This window comes from Balaenoptera musculus, chromosome 9 (assembly GCF_009873245.2).
Source record: "Balaenoptera musculus isolate JJ_BM4_2016_0621 chromosome 9, mBalMus1.pri.v3, whole genome shotgun sequence".
Classification (NCBI taxonomy): Eukaryota; Metazoa; Chordata; class Mammalia; order Artiodactyla; family Balaenopteridae; genus Balaenoptera; species Balaenoptera musculus.
The window spans coordinates 85169606-85190352 of NC_045793.1; the positions used below are offsets into that span (position 1 = coordinate 85169606).

General features: G+C 36.7%; 1 long non-coding RNA gene across 1 annotated transcript in view; it reads right to left on the bottom strand.

The window, feature by feature from the left end:
• Window positions 1-20747, bottom strand: part of LOC118901100 — a 214003-nt gene that overhangs the window by 77209 nt on the left and 116047 nt on the right. The window contains exon 2 of the long non-coding RNA XR_005021292.1: window positions 20504-20644. This is a non-coding gene — a long non-coding RNA (uncharacterized LOC118901100). The remainder of the gene's footprint in view (window positions 1-20503; window positions 20645-20747) is intronic.

Here is a 20747-nt window from a genome sequence, read left to right on the forward strand (position 1 = left end):
AAAAAGAGGATAACCAAATGGCCAACAAACATGAAAAAAGATGCTCATTCTAGTTAGTAATGAAGGAATGTAAGTTAAACCTAAAATGAAATATCACTACATAGTTACCAAAATGGCTAAAGTACTGACTACAAAAGAGAGTGGAGGAGGAACAAATTTGCATGGTTTGGGAAACGGTATGGCAGTACTTTTCACAGTTTGTCATATAAATGTCAAATGACCTAAAAATCCAATTCCCAGGTATATACCAAACAGAACTGCATGTGTTATGCACCATAAGACATTTACAAGTGTGTCCACAGTAGCGTTTTTAAAGGTGTGAATGAAAAACAACCGAATTATCCATTAACGGTAGAATGGATTCATATATTTTGGTATATACATATAATGGACTACTACAGGGGACTTCTCTGGTGGTGCAGTGGTTAAGAATCCACCTGCCCATGCAGGGGACATGGGTTCAAACCCCGGTCCGGGAAGATCCCACATACCGCAGAGCAACTAAGCCCATTGTGCCACAACTACTAAGCCTGCACTCTAGAGCCCATGAGCCACAACTACTGAAGCCTGCATATCTAGAGCCCGTGCTCTGCAACGAGAAGCCACCACAATGAGAAGCCCATGCACCACAACGAAGATTAGTCCCCGCTCGCCGCAACTAGAGAAAGCCCATACACAGCAACGAAGACCCAATGCAGCCACAAATAAATTAATTAATTAATTTAAAAAAAATAATGGATTACCACAGCTATGCAACAACAGACAAATCTTACATCATAATGTTGAGTACAGAAGTGCAGGGAAAAATATATGTATTTTATTCAAATCATACTAAGTTCAAAAATAATTTGAAGTACAGTGTTTATGGATTTATGCTTAGGTGGTTAAACTATCAAGAAAAGCGTGGAAGTGTTTACCTTTTGTGCAAGGTAGGAGAGTGACTAAAAGGTAGGGTTTTTGGGGGTGTGGGGGTAGCAGTGTCCTATTTCTAGACCTGGGTGTTGGTTACATGAGTCTTTTCTTTGTGATAAATCAAGGTTCACATTTTTTCTGTACACTTACCTCTATGGGTATTACATTTTGCAATATAAACGGTTAGCGTTAAAAAGGTTAATCAACAGGGTATGGAGGCAGTAAATACAGTTAGGAGACTTTTGGAATCATCTGTGCCAAAAGTATAAGCACTTGGGTAAGAATGATTTCAGTAGACAAATAAAAAGGAGAACAGGTTAAAAAAAAAAGTCATTCAAAAGGAGAATTAATATAAAGATAAGCCATAATTATACAATATAAATACCACAAACTTAAGAAGAGAAATATGGGATTAAATTATTTTTTTCCACCACATAAGATTAGTATCAGTTTCTTCACCTACGCACTAGGAAAAAATAATATGTCACAGAATCACATGTATGAACAGAGATAAAAACTATAAATGGCCAAACACAGGGTTTGACAGAACTTAGGAACTCAGTGAATGCCCCTTCTCTTCCTTCAACCTATTTCTCCCAATAAAATAATCTTACTGATGTGAAATTAAGAAATAACACCAAGACTCTTCTCCTGTGTATCAGAAGCATGTTTAAAAATGGAAAATTACTTGAAAAGGGGTTTGGTATTTTAGATTTTGGAAATTTATTTTGAAATGCACCCTCCATTTTAGTTCAAGTTAATGTTTTCAAAGAAATCTTAATAATGATACTGAAGGAAAGATTTGAATTCCATTATTTTAAAAGGGTAAAATTAAAATCAGGCTTTAAGTGAGTATAATTGAAGAACTTTTAAAATTCTTTATTCTAAGATGTTTCTCTATGGGTATCATTCAGCAACCTTGTCTTTGGCCTGGCACCTATACTTCCTATTGCCGCTGTCTTCTTCAAGAAGTGACCCTTGCTGTATCGAGAATCAAAAGTACAGATATAACATGGACCAGGTAGAACCCTTTCTCATCCTTATCCTCTGGGACATCAGGGTAGAAATTTTTAAGAGAGGAATTTAGAATTTATAAGACTTTTTCTCTTATTAAGAACAGTGTCTTCTGTTTGATTCCTTGGGACCCCAAAAAAGCCAGTTGGAACTATTTGGGGACACAAAGGAAAAAGATATTTGGAATTATGTACTTCAGCTTGGCTGTTTACTTCATTTTAATGGAAAGGGGCGAAAAGGGGACTCTTTAAACAAGTTCATTTGCCAGCCTAAGTAGCCATGGTAACAAAGCAGAGAGAGTTTCTGGACGGAAGCCCTAGCCAGGAGTAAAGAGCGTAAGCTTGCCCACCATCTCTGCACCATCTTCCTGGAAAAATAAGATATGGGAGTCAGTTTGATGCATGGCTACACAAGCAGCAGATGTAAGAAGCAATCATCTACTTTGTAGTTCAATAGACGCACATGACAATTTGAACACTAAAAACTTTAGTTGAATAGTTATTGAGACATATAAATTAAGTAAATGTAAGCTTGTTGTATACCTGAAACTAATATAATATTGTATGTTAATTATAATTCAAAAATAAATACATGAAAGTATATGAGAATTATAAAAAGATTTTAAAGTATACCAATTTTTTAAATTAATTGTTTCTTTTACTTTTCAGGAGCCAACAGAATAAATACTACACTTTATCCATTTTACAATTTTATTAAGATTTAATAAATAATTACAGAAAAGTAAAAATATATATATATAGTCTTACAGTAATTCACCTGGTAAGTGTACATTTTTAAGGCATTTTCTCTGACATGTTTTTAACAGCACCATTCCTCTAATTAAGGAAGATAAGAGGCATAATATATGGGTTGTATCACCAGACAAAATAGCAAATAAATATATTATTATAACTACGCAGTCCAATAACTTAGCCACTAACCATGTGTGATTACCTAAATTTAAATTAACTAAAATTTACTAAAATTAAAAATTCAAGTTCTTAATAAAATTACCCATACGTCGAATACTCAATTATCTACATGTGACTAGTAGCTACCAAATTGGATACTGGAGAATATTTCCATCATCACAGAAAGTTCTGTTGCATGGTGTTGATTTTCATTACATTCAAGCCAGACAATTTCTTTGGTTAATTTTGACTCTAAAACTTTTCCTTTCATCAACGGCAAATTTGGGTATTTTCTCAAAATGATTTAGATGTTGTATTATTTAGAGTGTGGTGTGACTGCTATAAATGAGGAAAAAATAACAGTGGTTCAAGCAAGATGTAAATATATAACTCTCTTGAAAACAGCCCAAATGGAAGCAATTTGCTCCATGACATCAGATAATTCCAGCTCCTGCTAGTTCGCTGCTTTGCCATCTTCCTTACGCAGGTTCTATCTCATGTTCTGAGATGGCTATTCCAACTCCCACCATCAGGTCCATATTCCAACAGACTGGCAATAGGGAAAGAGAAGGAAGAGCATGCCCCTTTTCTCTCAGGCTCATAATTCTAAAATAGCAAATATTGCTTCCTTTCACATCTCATTGGCCAAAAACAAGTCCGATGGCCACACCTAATTATGAGGGTGTCTAAGAAAGTAATCTTCAGCTTGATGTCTACCTGTCTAGCTAAAATTTCTATTCTTGTAGAAGAAGGGAAGAAAGGGTATTATTAATGCATCTAGAAATCCTTCCCATACACACTTAAGTTTTACATTTTCTTACACATATAATCGATTTTTCTTCCTTCTCTCTATTTATAGATGTTCTGATAAAGATAATGTAAAATTTTATTGTAAACCTCCAGAACATTAAACAGGGCATTTATGTTATTAACTGAATACTATAATAGAATTCAAAATACCAATTTAAAATTCCATACCCCCATAAGCAGTGAGTTACCCCCAAAGCAGAAAATAGAAATTCACTCCAAGTCTGCCAAACATTTGATAAAAACAAAATGTTAATACAAAAGCATCTTATGGCTGGCCAGCTTATTGATTCTTGGTAAGCAGTGAAATCTACTGTATGCCATCTCTTCACCTGTGACTAAAAGCTGAGTATTTGAAATAGAAATCAATCCTCACTTACATCATAAAACAGAATCCCATTATTATAGTTAATTTTTGCACAGAGCAGCACAGAGTAAGCATTAATTAAGAACTGTTTGAAGTACCTTCAAGGTGGCAGAGGTACTGTGGAGGTAGATGTGGAGATCACCTTCCTCCCCCAAAATACATCAAAAATACATCTACATGTGGAACCACTCCTACAGAACACCTACTGAATGCTGGCAGAAGACCTCAGACTTCCCAAAAGGCAAGAAACTCCCCACGTACCTGGCCATGTGGCTGACAGGGTCTTGGTGCTCCAGCCGGGTGTCAGGCCTGAGCCTCTGAAGTGGGAGAGCTGAGTTCACGACATTGGACCAACAAAGACCACCCAGCCCCACATAATATGAATCGGCGAGAGCTCTCCCACAGATCTCTGTCTCAACGCTAATACCCAGGTCCACTCAATGACCAGCAAGCTCCAGTGCTGCACAACCATGCCAAACAACTAGCAAGACAGGAAAACAATCCCACCCATTAGCAGAGAGGCTACCTCAAATCATAATAAGGTCACAGACACCCCAAAACACACCACCAGACATGGTCCTGCTCCCAGAAAGACAAGATCCAGCCTCATCCACCAAAACACAGGCACCAGTCCCATCCACTAGGAAGCCTACACAACCCAGTGAACCAACCTTACCCACTGGGGGCAGACACCAAAAACAACGGGAACTACGAACCTGCAGTCTGTGAAAAGGAGACACCAAACACAGTAAGTTAACCAAAATGAGAAGAGAGAGAAACACACGGCAGATGAAGAAGCAAGGGAAAAACCCACCAGACCAAACAAATGAAGAGGAAATAGGCAGACTACCTGAAAAAGAATTCAGAGTAATGATAGTGAAGATGATCCAAAATTTTGGAAATAGAATGGAGAAAATAAAAGAAATGGTTAAAAAGGACCTAGAAGAAGTACAGAGCAAACAAACAATGATGAACAACACAATAAATGAAATTTAAAAATCTCTAGAAGGAATAAATAGCAGAATAACTGAGGCAGAAGAATGGATAAGTGACCAGGAAGATAAATAGTGGAAATAACCACAGCAGAGCAGAATAAAGAAAAAAGAATGAAAGAATTGAGGACAATCTCAGAGACCTCTGGGACAATATGAAATGCACCAACATTCAAATTATAGGGGTCCCAGAAGAAGAAGAGAAAAAGAAAGGGTCTGAGAAAATATTTGAAGAGATTATAGTTGAAAATTTCCCTAATATGGGTAAGGAAATAGTCAATCAAGTCCAGGAAGCAGAGAGTTCCATACAGGATAAATCCAAGGAGAAACAGGCCAAGACACATATTAATCAAACTATCAAAAATTAAATTCAAAGAAAAATTATTAAAAGCAGCAAGGGAAAAGCAACAAATAATATACAAGGGAATCCCCATAAGGTTAACAGCTGTTCGTTCAGCAGAAACTCTGCAAGCCAGAAGGGAGTGGCGGGACATATTTAAAGTGATGAAAAGGAAAAACCTACAACCAAGATTACTCTACACAGCAAGGATCTCATTCAGATTCGACGGAGAAATTAAAACCTGTACAGACAAGCAAAAGCTAAGAGAATTCAGCACCACCAAACCAGCTTTACAACAAATGTTAAAGGAACTTCTCTAGGCAAGAAACATAAGACAAGGAAAAGACCTACAAAAACAAACCCAAAACAATTAAGAAAATGGTAATAGGAACATACATATTGATAATTACCTTAAACGTAAATGGATTGAAGGCTCCCACCAAAAGACATAGACTGGCTGAATGGATACAAAAACAAGACCTGTATATATGCTGTCTTCAAGAGACCCACTTCAGACCTAGGGACACATACAGACTGAAAGTGAGGGGATGGAAAAAGATATTCCATGCAAATGGAAGTTAAAAGAAAGCTGGAGTAGCAATTTTCATATCAGACAAAATAGACTTTAAAATAAAGACTATTACAAGAGACAAAGCAGTACACTACATAATGATCAAGAAATCAATCCAAGAAGATATAACAATTATAAATATTTATGCACCCAACATAAGAGCACCTCAATACATAAGGTAAATGTTAACAGCCATAAAGGGGGAAATCGACAGTAGCACAATAATTGTAGGGGACTTTAACACCCCACTTTCACCAATGGACAGATCAACCAACATGAAAATAAATAAGGTAACATACGTTAAATGACACATTAAACAAGATGGACTTAATTGATATTTACAGGACATTCCATCCAAAAAAAAACAGAATACACTTTCTTCTCAAGTGCTCATGGAATAATCTCCAAGATAGATCATATCCTGGGTCACAAATCAAGCCTTGGTAAATTTAAGAAAATTGACACTGTGTCAAGTATCTTTTCTGACCACAACTCTATGAGACTAGATATCAATTACAGGAAAAAAATCTGTAAAAAATACAAACACATGAAGGTTAAACAACACGCTACTAAATACCCAAGAGATCACTGAAGAAATCAAAGAGGAAATCAAAAAACACCTAGAAACAAATGACAATGAAAACACGACGGCCCAAAACCTATGGGATGCAGCAAAAGCAGTTCTAAGAGGGAAGTTTATAGCAATAAAATCCTACCTCAAGAAACAAGAAAAATCTCAAATAAACAACCTAACTTACACCTTAAGCAATTAGAGAAAGAAGAACAAAAGGCAACCTAAAGTTAGCAGAAGGATAGAAATCATAAAGATCAGATCAGAAAAAATTAAAAATAAATGAAGGAAACAATAGCAAAGATCAATAAAAATAAAAGCTGGTTCTTTGAGAAGATAAAACAAAATTGATAAACCATTAGCCAGACTCATCAAGAAAAAAAGGAAGAAGACTCAAATCAATAGAATTAGAAATGAAAAAGGAGAAGTAACAACTGACACAGCAGAAATACAAAGGATCATGAGAGATTACTACAAGCAACTATATGCCAATAAAATGGACAACCCGGAAGAAATGGACAAATTCTTACAAAAGCACAACCTTCCGAGACTGAACCAGGAAGAAATAGAAAATATAAACAGACAATCACAAGCACCGAATTGAGGCTGTGATTAAAAATCTTCCAACAAACAAAAGCCCAGGACCAGATGGCTTCACAGGCAAATTCTATCAAACATTTAGAGAAGAGCTAACGCCTATCCTTCTCAAACTCTTCCAAAATATAGCAGAGGGAGGAACACTCCCAAATTCATTCTACAAGGCAACCACCACCCTGACACAAAAACCAAACAAAGGTGTCACAAAGAAATAAAACTACAGGCCAATATCACTGAGGAACATAGATGCAAAAATCCTCATCAAAATACTAGCAAACAGAATCCAGCAGCACATTAAAAGGATCATACACCATGAGCAAGTGGGGTTTATCCCAGGAATGCAGGATTCTTCAATATACACAAATCAATCAATGTGATACACCATATTAACAAACTGAAGGACAAAAACCATATGATCATCTCAATAGATGCAGAAAAAGCTTTCGACAAAATTCAACACTGATTTATGATAAAAAGCCTCCAGAAAGTGGCCATAGAGGGAACTTACCTCAACATAATAAAGGCCATATATGACAAACCCACAGCAAACATCGTTTTCAATGGTGAAAAACTGAAACCATTTCCACTAAGATCTGGAACAAGACAAGGTTGCCCACTCTCACCGCTATTATTCAACATAGTTTTGGAAGTTTTAGCCCCAGCAATCAGAGAAGAAAAAGAAATAAAAGGAATCGAGACCAGAAGAGAAGAAGGAAAACTGTCACTGTTTGGAGATGACATGATACTATACATAGAGAATCCTAAAGATGCTACCAGAAAACTACTAGAGCTAATCAGTGAATTTGGTAAACTAGCAGGATACAAAATTAATGCACAGAAATCTCTTGCATGCCTCTACACTAATGATGAAAAATCTGAAAGAGAAATTAAGGAAACACTCCCATTTACCACTATAACAAAAAAAATAAAATACCTAGGAATACACCTACCTTAGGAGACAAAAGACCTGTATGCAGAAAACTATAAGACACTGATGAAAGAAATTAAAGATGATAGAAACAGATGGAGAGATATACCATGTTCTTGGACTGGAAGAATCAACATTGTGAAAACGACTATACTATGCAAAGCAATCTACAGATTCAGTGAAATCCCTATCAAACTACCAATGGCATTTTTCACAGAACTAGAACAAAAAATTTTGCAATTTGTATGGAGACACAAAAGACCCCGAATAGCCAAAGCAATCTTGAGAAAGAAAAACTGAGCTGGAGGAATCAGGCTCCCTGACTTCAGACTATACTACAAAGCTACAGTAATCAAGACAGTATGGTACTGGCACAAAAACAGAAATATAGTTCAATGAAACAGGATAGAAAGCCCAGAGATAAACCCATGCACATATGGTCACCTTATCTTTGATAAAGGAGGCAAGAATATACAATGGAGGAAAGACAGCCTCTTCAATAAGTGGCGCTGTGAAAACTGGACAGCTACATGTAAAAGAATGAAATTAGAACACTCCCTAACACCATACACAAAAATAAACTCTAAATGGATTAAAGACCTAAATGTAAGGCCAGACACTATAAAACTCTTAGAAGAAAACATAGGCGGAACACTCTATGACATAAATCACAGCAATATCCTTTTTGACCCACGTCCCAGAGAAATGGAAATAGAAACAAAAGTAAACAAATGGGACCTACTGAAACTTAAAAGCTTTTGCACAGCAAAGAAAACCATAAACAAGACGAAAAGACAACCCTCAGAATGGGAGAAAATATTTACAAATGAAGCAACTGACAAAAGATTAATCTCCAAAATATACAAGCAGCTCTTGCAGCTCAATATCAAAAAAACAAACAACCCAATCCAAAAATTGGCAGAAGACCGAAATAGACATTTCTCCAAAGAAGGTATACAGATTGCCAACAACACATTAAAGAATGCTCAACATCACTAATCATTAGAAAAATGCAAGTCAAAACTACAATGAGGTATCACCTCACATCGGTCATAATGGCCATCATCAAAAAATCTACAAACAATAAATGCTGGAGAGGGTGTGGAGAAAAGTGGACCCTCATGCACTGTTGGTGGGAATGTAAATTGTTAACAGCCACTATGGAGAACAGTATGGAAGTTCCTTAAAAAGCTAAAAATAGAACTACCATATGACCCAGCACTCCCACTACTGGGCATATACCCTGAGAAAACCATAATTCAAAAAAAGTCATGTACCACAATGTTCATTGCAGCACTATTTACAATAGCCAGGACATGGAAGCAACCTAAGTGTCCATCAAGAGATGAATGGATAAAGATGTTGCACATATATACAATGGAATATTACTCAGCCATAAAAAGAAACGAAACTGAGTTATCTGTAGTGAGATGGATGGATCTAGAGTCTGTCACACAGAGTGAAGTAAGTCAGAAAGTGAAATACAAATACCGTATGTTAACACATACATATGGAATTTAAAAGAAAAAGTTTTTTAAAAAAGGGGTTTTGAAGAACCTAGGGTTAGGACAGGAATAAAGACGCAGATGTAGAGAATGGACTTGAGGACATGGGGAGGGGGAAGGGTAACTGGGACGAAGTGAGAGAGTGGCATGGACATATGTACACTACCAAATGTAAAATAGATAGCTAGTGGGAAGCAGCTGCATAGCACAGGGAGATCAGCTCAGTGCTTTGTGACCACCTAGAGGGGTGGGATAGGGAGGGTGGGAGGGAGACGCAAGAAGGAGGGGATATCGGGATATATGTATACGTATTACTGATTCACTTTGTTATACAGCAGAAACTAACACACCATTGTAAAGAAATACTACAATAAAGATGTTAAAAAAATTGTTTTACATAGTATCTAATAAAAGACTCATCTAATAGAAGAGGATATGGTTGCAGGTAAGCCACTGTCTTCCCTGCATTAAAATATAAATGTAAGTTAAATTAAACAGAATTTATATGTTTCATTAGAACAATAATTTCACATGAATTCTTAATAATGACAAATCTCTATTAATACAGCTCTTTTTATTCTTTTGAGACAGGTTGCATGAGTCTATAGCCATACCACCCTGAACACACCCAATCTCATCCATTCATGTCTGATCACGGAAGCTAAGTAGGTTCAGGCCAGGTTAGTACTTGGATGGGAGATGGGTTGCATGAGAGGAAAAATCAGATTTGCAGATTATTATTTTATTTTTTTGAAAGTTAAAAAATAAATGGATCTTCATGATAAATAGTATGGCTACACAACTCTCTAGTCTAAGAACATAAACCTTCATTTGATGACCCTGAGCTTGTGATCTACAGAGTGGCTGGCAGTATAACAAATTTGTGATAACAAGGTCAGGTTCAGCATTGCTATCCATTCAAATAATGGGCACTTTATTCATAAAGATTGATAGAGTACTGAGTCATTTCCTAGAAAAGTTCATTCCACTTGGTCTGTTCTTCATTTATATGATGTGGTACCAAGACGCCATAATATAATAATAGGACATTTTTCCAAGGGAGTACAGGTTACTTTAAAAAAAAGTATCTCAAGGGATATCTCAAAGCTATCCACAGGTAAATATAATGTCATAATTCCCTTGACATTTCATGTACGAAATATTTCTTCACCAAATAGTTCCTCATAGCTACCATTTCTTCACATCTTTACCCTTTACTCTCAATTTTTTTTCCTGTCCTATCAACTTCTTTCCTCACCTGATGCTTCTATGTCATAAACACAGGACCACAAGGCCAAGTTACTGGCTCCCAGAGACTCACAAATATAAACCAAAGGACTTATTCCTAAATTGAGTACAGGACTATGTATTTGAAAAATACTGAAAAACCAGGGAAAGAGGAGACTGGAAGTTTAGGAACATAAAGTGATTGACTTCCCTGAAAATTTAAAGCTGCAAATAACTATAATATGATACTATCCTAGAAAAGTGAAAACTGCCTGATACTTATTGTATTGAATCTTATTTAATCCTCTTTACAGTTTTTAATTTAACTATTATGAAGCCACACTCTTTGACAATTACAGGAAAATATTTCCATTTTTCTACTTTTATTTTATGTAGTCATCCCAGCTATTGGTAAAAGAAACTACACCAGAATAATAAAACACAAATATTTATTTTCATGGTCTGTCACAGTGCTTTGACTATTAATTAATAAAATAACATTTGCGTAAATACAATGTTCTTTAGATGTCTTTTCTTTTTAAATCTTTTTTCAGTTTCTTATAGAATAGAGATACTAAAATATCTCCTACTCAGTAGTAAATAAATTTGTTCCATTAAATTTATTAGATTTTTCACAACAAGAAATAATCTGAGAGAGGCATTTTTAAAATCTGTTTATCTTGTTTTGGCCCTCCCATCTATACTGTATGGATCAGTCAACTCTGGCAGCTTGGACCAACTTTTTGTTTTTTGGAGAAGCTGTCAAATCACACCATGTAACTGACAAATCACTTATTACTATATTTTTTTTTAAAACTCTTATGGTTAGTTATAGTAAAATATTATGAATATTTTATTATTTGCATACTTCCTATATTTAGATCCCCAGATAAATGATCATAAGCTTTATTGTCTTTAGTTTTTTAATAAGGCCATCCCAATACAGGATATAGTCACTTATGTCTGTATTATTGCAATATGCTCCTAAATCGTTCCTCCACCTCCATTCTAACATTGGTTCAATTGATACTACAGCCTTGAAACACTCTTCTAAGTTAATTACTAGAAACAAATGTAGTAGGATAAAAATCCAAGCTTCATCAACTCCACATTACTGGCAAACTACTTGCTCAGCTTGACAGGCAAGTCCCTACACCATCACATACATCACTCTGACATCCACACTACCAATCACCACAGTGTGAAACCTGAAAGTATGATGCCTCGACTTACGCATCATCTCCAAAAAAGAGAGAATAAATGAGGAGGTGAGTCCAATTTATTAAAAAAAAAATTATATTACAGCGAAATATATTTAAGACACTCTCTTTGACCCAGAGTCATGAAAAAATAAGGTATATTTGGGAAACAGTAAGTAATCCATGGCCAAGAAAAAATATCAAGCTGTTAAGAAACTTCTTGTCAGTTTAAAGGACTTCTATTTTATCCAATATGCAATGGGAAATCACTGAAGAATTTTAAGCAGAACAGTAACTCAATTAGATTTGTAATTTAGAAAACTATTCTTGACAGCTTGTGGATGATTGATTGAATGGGGAGAGAGACTAGGGAAGTTAGTCTGGAAGTCCAAATGAAAGATGACGGTGCCCAAAATAAGAAAATGGCACTGGAAAGGAATTCTTTGAGAAAAGGGTCTATTTCTTATTCCTTTCTCGTGTCCTCAACACCTAGCATAGTGTCTGTCACGTATCCAAACTCAACTTCAAGCTGACTCTCCGGGAAAGAAAAATGACTAGTATCAACATGTGACAAAAATATAAATTACTGTCACATCTTCTAGTTTATTAAATCATTTAACATAACGCTATTATATGTCTCAAAGGGCATTGTTATAATCAATCTGTTAGCAGAGTCTTCACAGACCACCTCCTTACCACAAGACTCTTCATTCTGGTTCCTTTGTTTTTATAGCACAAATACCTAAAAGAGGAAAAGTTAACCTTTCACTTTCCTAATGTTCTCTATTCTCACTTCAACCCAAAATAACAAGCTAAAACATTCCCATCAAAATTTGTCCCTGTCTAGTAATTCCAAACATGCTTAACTTCCCTACCTAATATCACATATTTTGTTGTGAACAATTCTCTATTTAATTCACTTTGCTTGGGCTTCCCTGGTGGCGCAGTGGTTGAGAATCTGCCTGCCAATGCAGGGTACACGGGTTTGAGCCCTGGTCTGGGAAGATCCCAGATGCCACGGAGCAACTAGGCCCGTGAGCCACAACTACTGAGCCTGCGCGTCTGGAGCCTGTGCTCTGCAACAAGAGAAGCCGCGATAATGAAGAGGCCCGCGCACCGCGGTGAAGAGTGGCCCCCGCTTGCCACAACTGGAGAAAGCCCTCGCACAGAAACGAAGACTCAACACAGCCAAAAATAAAAAATATATATAAATAAATAATTCACTTTGCTTTCTCAACCTTCTTGTCAGTTTCTTCAGAGTAAGGATTCGTCTTATTTATCAACATTCTTAGAAATGTAGAAGGCATAGCATATGTGCTTTAAAATAATGTTGGTTGATTAGTTCCTAAAATTTAAGCATATTTAATTCACTAACACTTTCTTATATTAAAATGCAATTAGAGTTGGGGAGTCATGCTTTCATATCACTGTGATATGCAGGTGTCCCAGACTGCTTTGCAAAGTTGAAATTTTGCAGGTTTTACTGAATATCTAAGATGTCATATTCTACTATTGCAATGTGCACAAAGAAAGGAACTGTGGCTGTGACTGAAGAATTTAGCAGGATGAGACAGTCAGCTCTGAAGAGGCTTTTCTCTGCAAAATCCTAGCAGTTATAAATGTTATCAAGATTAAAACCATAAGGTATGATATAAAAAATTGTATCAATCCAATTTCACTGATAGAATTAATTGGAATTGATTTTGTTCTCTTTACATCATACAGTTTATAATTTCATTTTTAATAATATTCATCCCAATTTTTTACCTTTTAGATTCAAAGTTATTTGTTAAAAGTGTTTATGACTTTTATAACCACACACAAAAAAAGTGAATTCGCTAATGCATATTTGGACTCATGAATGCTTGTGCATATCAGCTATGGCCTAGGCCTCAAAAACCTTGATTAAGGCAAACTTCAGTGTAAAGTGGGATTTAAAAAGTGCAGGCTCACTAATCTGATACTACAGAAGTTCTGTTTGCCTGGCTTCTCGGTCATACCTCGTACCTCATCATGGGAAGAGAAGAGGTCATAACAAAGTACAAGGAATAAACATTTACTGAGCATCAGTTATAAGTTGGGCAACAAAACGCTTAAGATATGCAGCTGAGCTACCTCTGGGTGATGACAATCAGCAAGGATCAGTACTGGCCCCTTTCAAATTCAAAAGTCCAGTCCAGACCACTTATGTATTTGGGCTTACTTAGGTATATCTAGTTCCCCACTAGATATCTTTAGTTATCCAACTAAATAATTTAATTGGCTCTTGGGCCTTAATGTGTCCAATTCTGAGTTAACCAATTTTGTCCCTCCAATTTGGCATACGGTTTGCCTCTCTGCACAAGTCAGAAACAATAACTATGTAGAAATAACTAATAGTTACAAGAACAAACTTCAAATGAAAAATAACATACAAAAAGTCTACAGGAATGTCTGCACACATTGGACTGTTAATAATAATCATGATAATAATACGAATGACAATCACCACCTCTTAACTGACTCAATACTAAACACTATACTAAGTCCTTACAATACTTATTTAATTTTCACAGTAACACAGAGGGATAGGTACTGTAATCTTCATTTGGGTCAGTGAAAAAAATTGAGAGTCCGAAAATTCATGAGGAAAAGCCAGAATTTGAATTCTGATTTTCTCATATTTACAATTACAAAACATCTATTCTCATATTGAATTTCAATGAAACATTTGAGTTTATTTGAACGAAAATATTGCCATAGGAAGTACACAACATCTCAACAACTTTTATTTCAATGTATCCTTTTGTAATTACCATAGTTGTATTTTCTAAAACTGAGCAAAAGGAAAGGTGGAATCTATGTTTCACCATACCATGCATCAATATAATGAATCCATTAGTACAAAATACCTAGCTATCATTACCTCAATAGATGTACTCAATATATTGTAAAGTTGTCATAGAACATTCTTTATTTCATGCTTTAATGTCATGATATTTAGGAATGGCCATTTTCTTGGAGCAAAGTTGCCATATAGTACCCCATTAAACTAAGTGTTACACTTAAGAGAATTTCAATTAAAAAGATTTTAGACACTGGGGCTCTTTCAAAATGCTTTCTGTTCTTTTGCAAAAGATTACTGTATTGGCAAAAGATTGAAAAGCATTTGTGTTTGATAGAATATTCTCCCCTCAAACTAAAGTCTTTATTAACATCATTGAAAACTGAAACGCATTCTTCAAAATTAATACAAATTAACTGCTGAGCAATTTAGTCCATTATTTTTGATAGACATACAAATAAATTGTGAAAATGAAATACCTCTAAGTGGCGGAGATTCTAATACTGGTGTTGAAATGGAGATTCTATGGCACAAAGCAGCTACAAAAGAAGGAAGTCAAGCAAGTCCTTCAAACGACATAAAACTTGGGGGAAAACCACAGCAATAACCTCATTTTGGAAGAAGACAACTTGTTCTATATTTACTGTTGCTATATTTTATAATAAAATAAAGAGGAATCTCACCCACCCACATGATGGATGGCAGCCCAATGTCTTCATGCACAAATCCTCTCACCCCGCTTTCAGAAACCCACATTCCCTGAAGGTCTTCTGTTCCTTAGCTTGCAGATACCCGACACACCGCAGAAGAAACACATTTCGCCTCAGCATATACTCATTGAGCTAAGCCTCCCAAGGAGCCAATTCAACTCAAGCATGATGAAGCAATTCTTACAAAAGGATTATTGAAATTTCAGTCTCTCTATAATAGCCAGGAAACAAGGAAACAAGACTGTGACCACAAATAATGGTTTATAGAAGATTAATATTGTGAGGAGATAGGAGTGTCCCAGCTTTAGGAATTTAAGATTTTTCAAGCAAGAGGAATTCTTGTTCTGTGAAAGCAAACAAACCAAGTGTGAAGGCTATGAATGTGAATGTGAATGTGAACGACAAAGATGGATAAAAAGTCTTTGTTCTCTCCATTCAGTGACTTATCTGGAAGAGGACATTTATGCTGGTGAGTGGGGAGGTGGGGTGGGGGGAGGGTGATGTCATTCAGGAGTCAGCTGACCTGCTCTCTTCACCTTATACTAAGCACAAACCACACTTTCAGCTGTATCATTTCACCCTTAGGTCTTAGCTCATACTATTCCTCTCTCTCTGCTGAAGTTTCCTTCATATGCTCAGCCTGTGCAGACCTCCTATGTCTCTTCCTTTCACAATTACTGTTAACCACAGGATTAAAGATTTATTCTAAACAGCCTTATTCTCTGGTAGTTTCTAGGACATAATTTAAGCATTTAGATAGTTGAATGATCTGTGGACATCTGGAACATCCTGAAGTCTAAAGGAATGTCACATGAAGAGAGTGAAATAAATTTAAACACACACACACAAATTTCCATTTGGAATTTGAACTCAAATTCAAACAAGTTCTCCAGTTTTTGTGATCATCCTGTCCCAGGATATCTTAATAAAAATGACTCAAATTACTCTTCCCTTAGTTGTGGGAAACACATCACCCTCATTCATACCCAGATCAATATTACCAGGGAATATTAGTAATGCTATATATTTTTTTTAAAAACTGAATTGCTCATTTCCTGCTTATACTGAATTATTGATCTCTGTCATATCTCACCTCATATAGACATGTGAGTTTCTCTGTCCCATGGTGATTAAAATGGAAAACAAAGCAGTTTTTCTTTCATGTCACCAATATCTACATCTAGATCTAAACAGATAATTCTTTAAATACTGTAATTTAAAAATAAAACATACATTTAAACTAATTTTAAAACAATTACTTCTATGAAGTAAAATGTGAAAATCTTTTATCCCTTACCTCCTAATTCATTCTCCAGCAAACTATATATATATATATATATATATATATATATATATATATATATTATATATATATATATATACACACACACACACACACACATATACATGTGTTATGTGTGTGTGTGTGTGTATAATATTATATTGAATGGACCCAGACATTACAGCAACCAAAATTCTCTGCTTTTCCTCAACTCAATGAAAGCAGCTCTTTTGCCCCTTTCCTGTTTGCCCATTTCTGTCCCCCTCTAAACTTGAAAGAGCCTAATTATAGGAATTAGATCACTAGGCAATTTAAACTAACTCCTGACATTTGCTCTCCTGAATGCATACCATGCCTTGCTTAACCTGTTGATTCTTTTCCTAGATAAAAAAAATAAAGAATTAAGTAGTTAAAGAATAACTAGCTCTCTAGCCCCAACAACCTCCTTAGCAATCCTGCAGGCAGATCTGCAGGCAAGATAACATCTGAAGAGAGAGTCAGCCAGTTTGCACACGATGGAGAATGATGCAGAACCCAACCTTCTGCCCCAGTGATTCACTGAGATTCTCAACACCTCCCCCTTTCTTACACTTTAAAAACTGTCATGGCTGAGCAGAATCTTTGGAGTTGGTCTCAGAACATGAGTCCACCTTCTCTCCAGATTGCCAGCTTTTCTGATTAAAGCATCTTTCCTTTTGACTGACACTTTCCTCTTGATTATCATCTTTTGAGTGGCAAGCAGCTGAACCTGAGTTCAGTAACATCAAGACTGATATAGACTAGAGAACCTGCAGTGGGGAGATGGGTGTGTCTCTTTTCTTCTCTTCTCTTTTTTTTCCTTTTCTTTCCTCTCAGTTTGGGCTGCTATAACAAAAGTATCATAGACTAGGTAGCTTATAAACAATAGAAATTTATTTTTCACAGTCCAAGAGGCTGGAAGTCCAAGATCAAAGTGCCAGCATGGTCAGTTGAGGAACCTCTTCTGGTTGCAGACTTCTTGTTGTATCCTCCCACAGTAGAAGGAGCAAGGGACCTTTCTGGGGCCTCTTTTATAAGGGCACTAATCCCATTTATGACCTTATTGCCTCCCAAAGGCCCAACCTCCAAATACCACCACACTGGGGATTAGGTTTTAACATATGAATTTGTGGTGGGAATACAAACATTCAGACTGATACCAAGCAGGACCCTGTGGGGCTCTCCCAGGTACAAATCCTTTCCGCATCCCCCTTTTCTTGTTTGTAGGAACTAGGCTTCATTCAGCCTCCCTGACCTTCCCTGAGTTCCAAAGGGCAGATTCAAACAGTTGCTAATCAGGGAAGGGAAGGAAGGCAGAAACAAAGGAGGAGCAGTCAGGAAACAATAGTGCAGCAATAAAGCAGTGTCCTGGTTCCTCCTCAAGGAATATCTTTGAGCTCTTCTGTAGGAACTAAGGCCCTCACCCAGGCAGAGGATGGTAACTTCAGGCTGAGTCTAAGATACTTCAAATGCCACCCTGTTACCTCACCACCAACCAATCAGAAAAAAGTCTGCACCCAGTAGATGATAACAAAGACTCTGACCCCCTCCCAAATGATTCTCCCTTTAAAAACTTTCATGGTTGAGCAGAATTTTGGGAGTTGGATTTTGGACAAGAGTCTGCTTTCTCCCCAGGTTGCTGGCCTCCTGAATAAAGTGACCTTTCCTTTCCAACCAACACTTGTCTCTTGAGTACTGAGTAGCCAAACTTGAGTTTGGTAACAAGACCATAACACTTTCTTCTGTTTGTTTTGTTCTTGTTTTCCTTTGTTGTTGTTATTGCTGTTGTTGTTCAATCTTCTGCCCTGCTTCTGTTTCTGCCCCTCCCTTGCTCAGATCACAAGGGAGGAGGTATGGCAGGACACATACATGGCTTTCTTAACACCATGATTGTCACTTGAAGGCAGTATTTGCATTAGTTCCTATTGCTGCTGTAACAAATTGCCACACTTCTTTTTTTTTTTGAGTAAACAACATAAATGCATTATCATGCAGCTCTGGAAGTCAGAAATTCAAAGTATATCTTATAGGACTAAAATCAAGGTGTTAACAGGGCTGCATTCCTCCTGGAGGCTCTAGTGAATAATCCATTTCCTTGCCTTTTCCAGCTTCTAGAGACTGTCTGCGTTTCTTGTCCTGTGGCCCCTTCCTCCATCTTCAAAGCACATCACTCCAACCTCTGCTTCCACTGTCACATCTCCTTCTCTCACTCTGACACTCCTGTCTCTCTATTATAAGGATCCTTGTTATTTCTCCAGGATAATCTCCCCATTCAAGATCCTTAAACATATCTGTAAATTCCCTTTTGTCATGTAAATTTCCAGGGTTTAGGACGTAAGCATCTTTTGGAGAAGGGAGCATTATCCTGCCAATCACAGTAGCCTCCCAGGGAAACTTTTATAGGTTCTTCACTCAATCGAAGGAATAAGTGTTTCCCCAAATCCAGGAGACACTGGTCACATTCTCTCAAGAACTCTCTGGGTCATCATACTCCCAAGGCAGCAGAATGTTCCAAAGAGTCCCCACACTTGTCTTAATTTATGTATAGGGGAAGGCTTTGCTCATTCCCTAGAGTGGGAAGGGAGAGTGCACAGCACTCCCGTTTTGGACAAAAAAAATTTATTTATAGACATTGCCCTGTTAAATGTTTCTTGATTTTTTCAACTCTGTATAGCCTGTACTGGGTATGGGCCAAAGGCCACAAGCCTTGCTATGCTATGTATTTTTATTTTATTTTATTTTTGGCTGTGTTGGGTCTTCGGTTCATGCGAGGGCTTTCTCTAGTTGAGGCAAGTGGGGGCCACTCTTCATCGCGGTGCGGGGACCGCTCTTCATCGCGGTGCGCGGGCCTTTCCTATCGCGGCCCCTCCCATCGCGGGGCACAGGCTCCAGACGCGCAGGCTCAGTAGTTGTGGCTCACGGGCCCAGCTGCTCCATGGCATGTGGGATCTTCCCAGACCAGGGCTCGAACCCGTGTCCCCTGCATTAGCAGGCAGATTCTCAACCACTGCGCCACCAGGGAAGCCCTATGCTATGTATTTTTAACCCCTGTTTTCTAACATCCTGCTGTAGGATATTTGGAACCTTATCAGTCATTATCCTCAACATGGGGATGTTAGCCAAAACCCCAAAAGAAGGCAAAATATAAATTAAATTTCTTATTGTATATACATAGAAAATTAATTCATCTTTAATTATCTGAGTAATAAATTAACAAGTTTTACTTTTAAGACCTGGGGCTAAAATCTCTCCCCTCTGCCAGGGACAACCTGATTATTATTATTATTATTATTATTATTATTACTATTTGAAAATACATCCTAACTCTTCATACCTGAAGAAATGTATCATTTTGTTCAATGTGGCTTTTACTTAATAAATAACATATATCACACGATGTGATCTACTTTGTTCTTTTAAACTGTATTGCATTATTCTATAATATAGCACACTTTATTTAACCAATTCACCAAAAGCCAATTCATTGAAAACCATTTCATCAAATGATCAATATGTCAAATAAAAAAACTGTAATATTTACTTCCTAAATTTTAACTATTTATAGAACACAACAATGTGAAGAGGTAAGCTTTATCAGCTTTTATAGATTTCTGCAAAATTTAAGTTGATACATTTAGAATCTAAAAATATTTCATTTTTTCAGAAGCTGTGAGTAATATTCTGAAAATGTGCCCTTCAAACTCCTCTTATCTCTGCCCCATACTCACCAGATCACTGGTATCATCATTCTGGGCTGTTTTGTTCACTGACTGTTTCCTGGTCCCTGGCAGCATCTTCTCTCACTGTGTTCTAATTCCTTCTGCTGCAGATGCAAGTTGATGAAGCACAACTGGACATTTCTTAAAATGCTGCCAAGAAAAAAAAAAATTTGTTAACTATCCAATTGATTGAAAAGTCCCAAATCATACATATTGTTGTAAATTTTAAAATTAAAAAATTTTAACTTTGGCA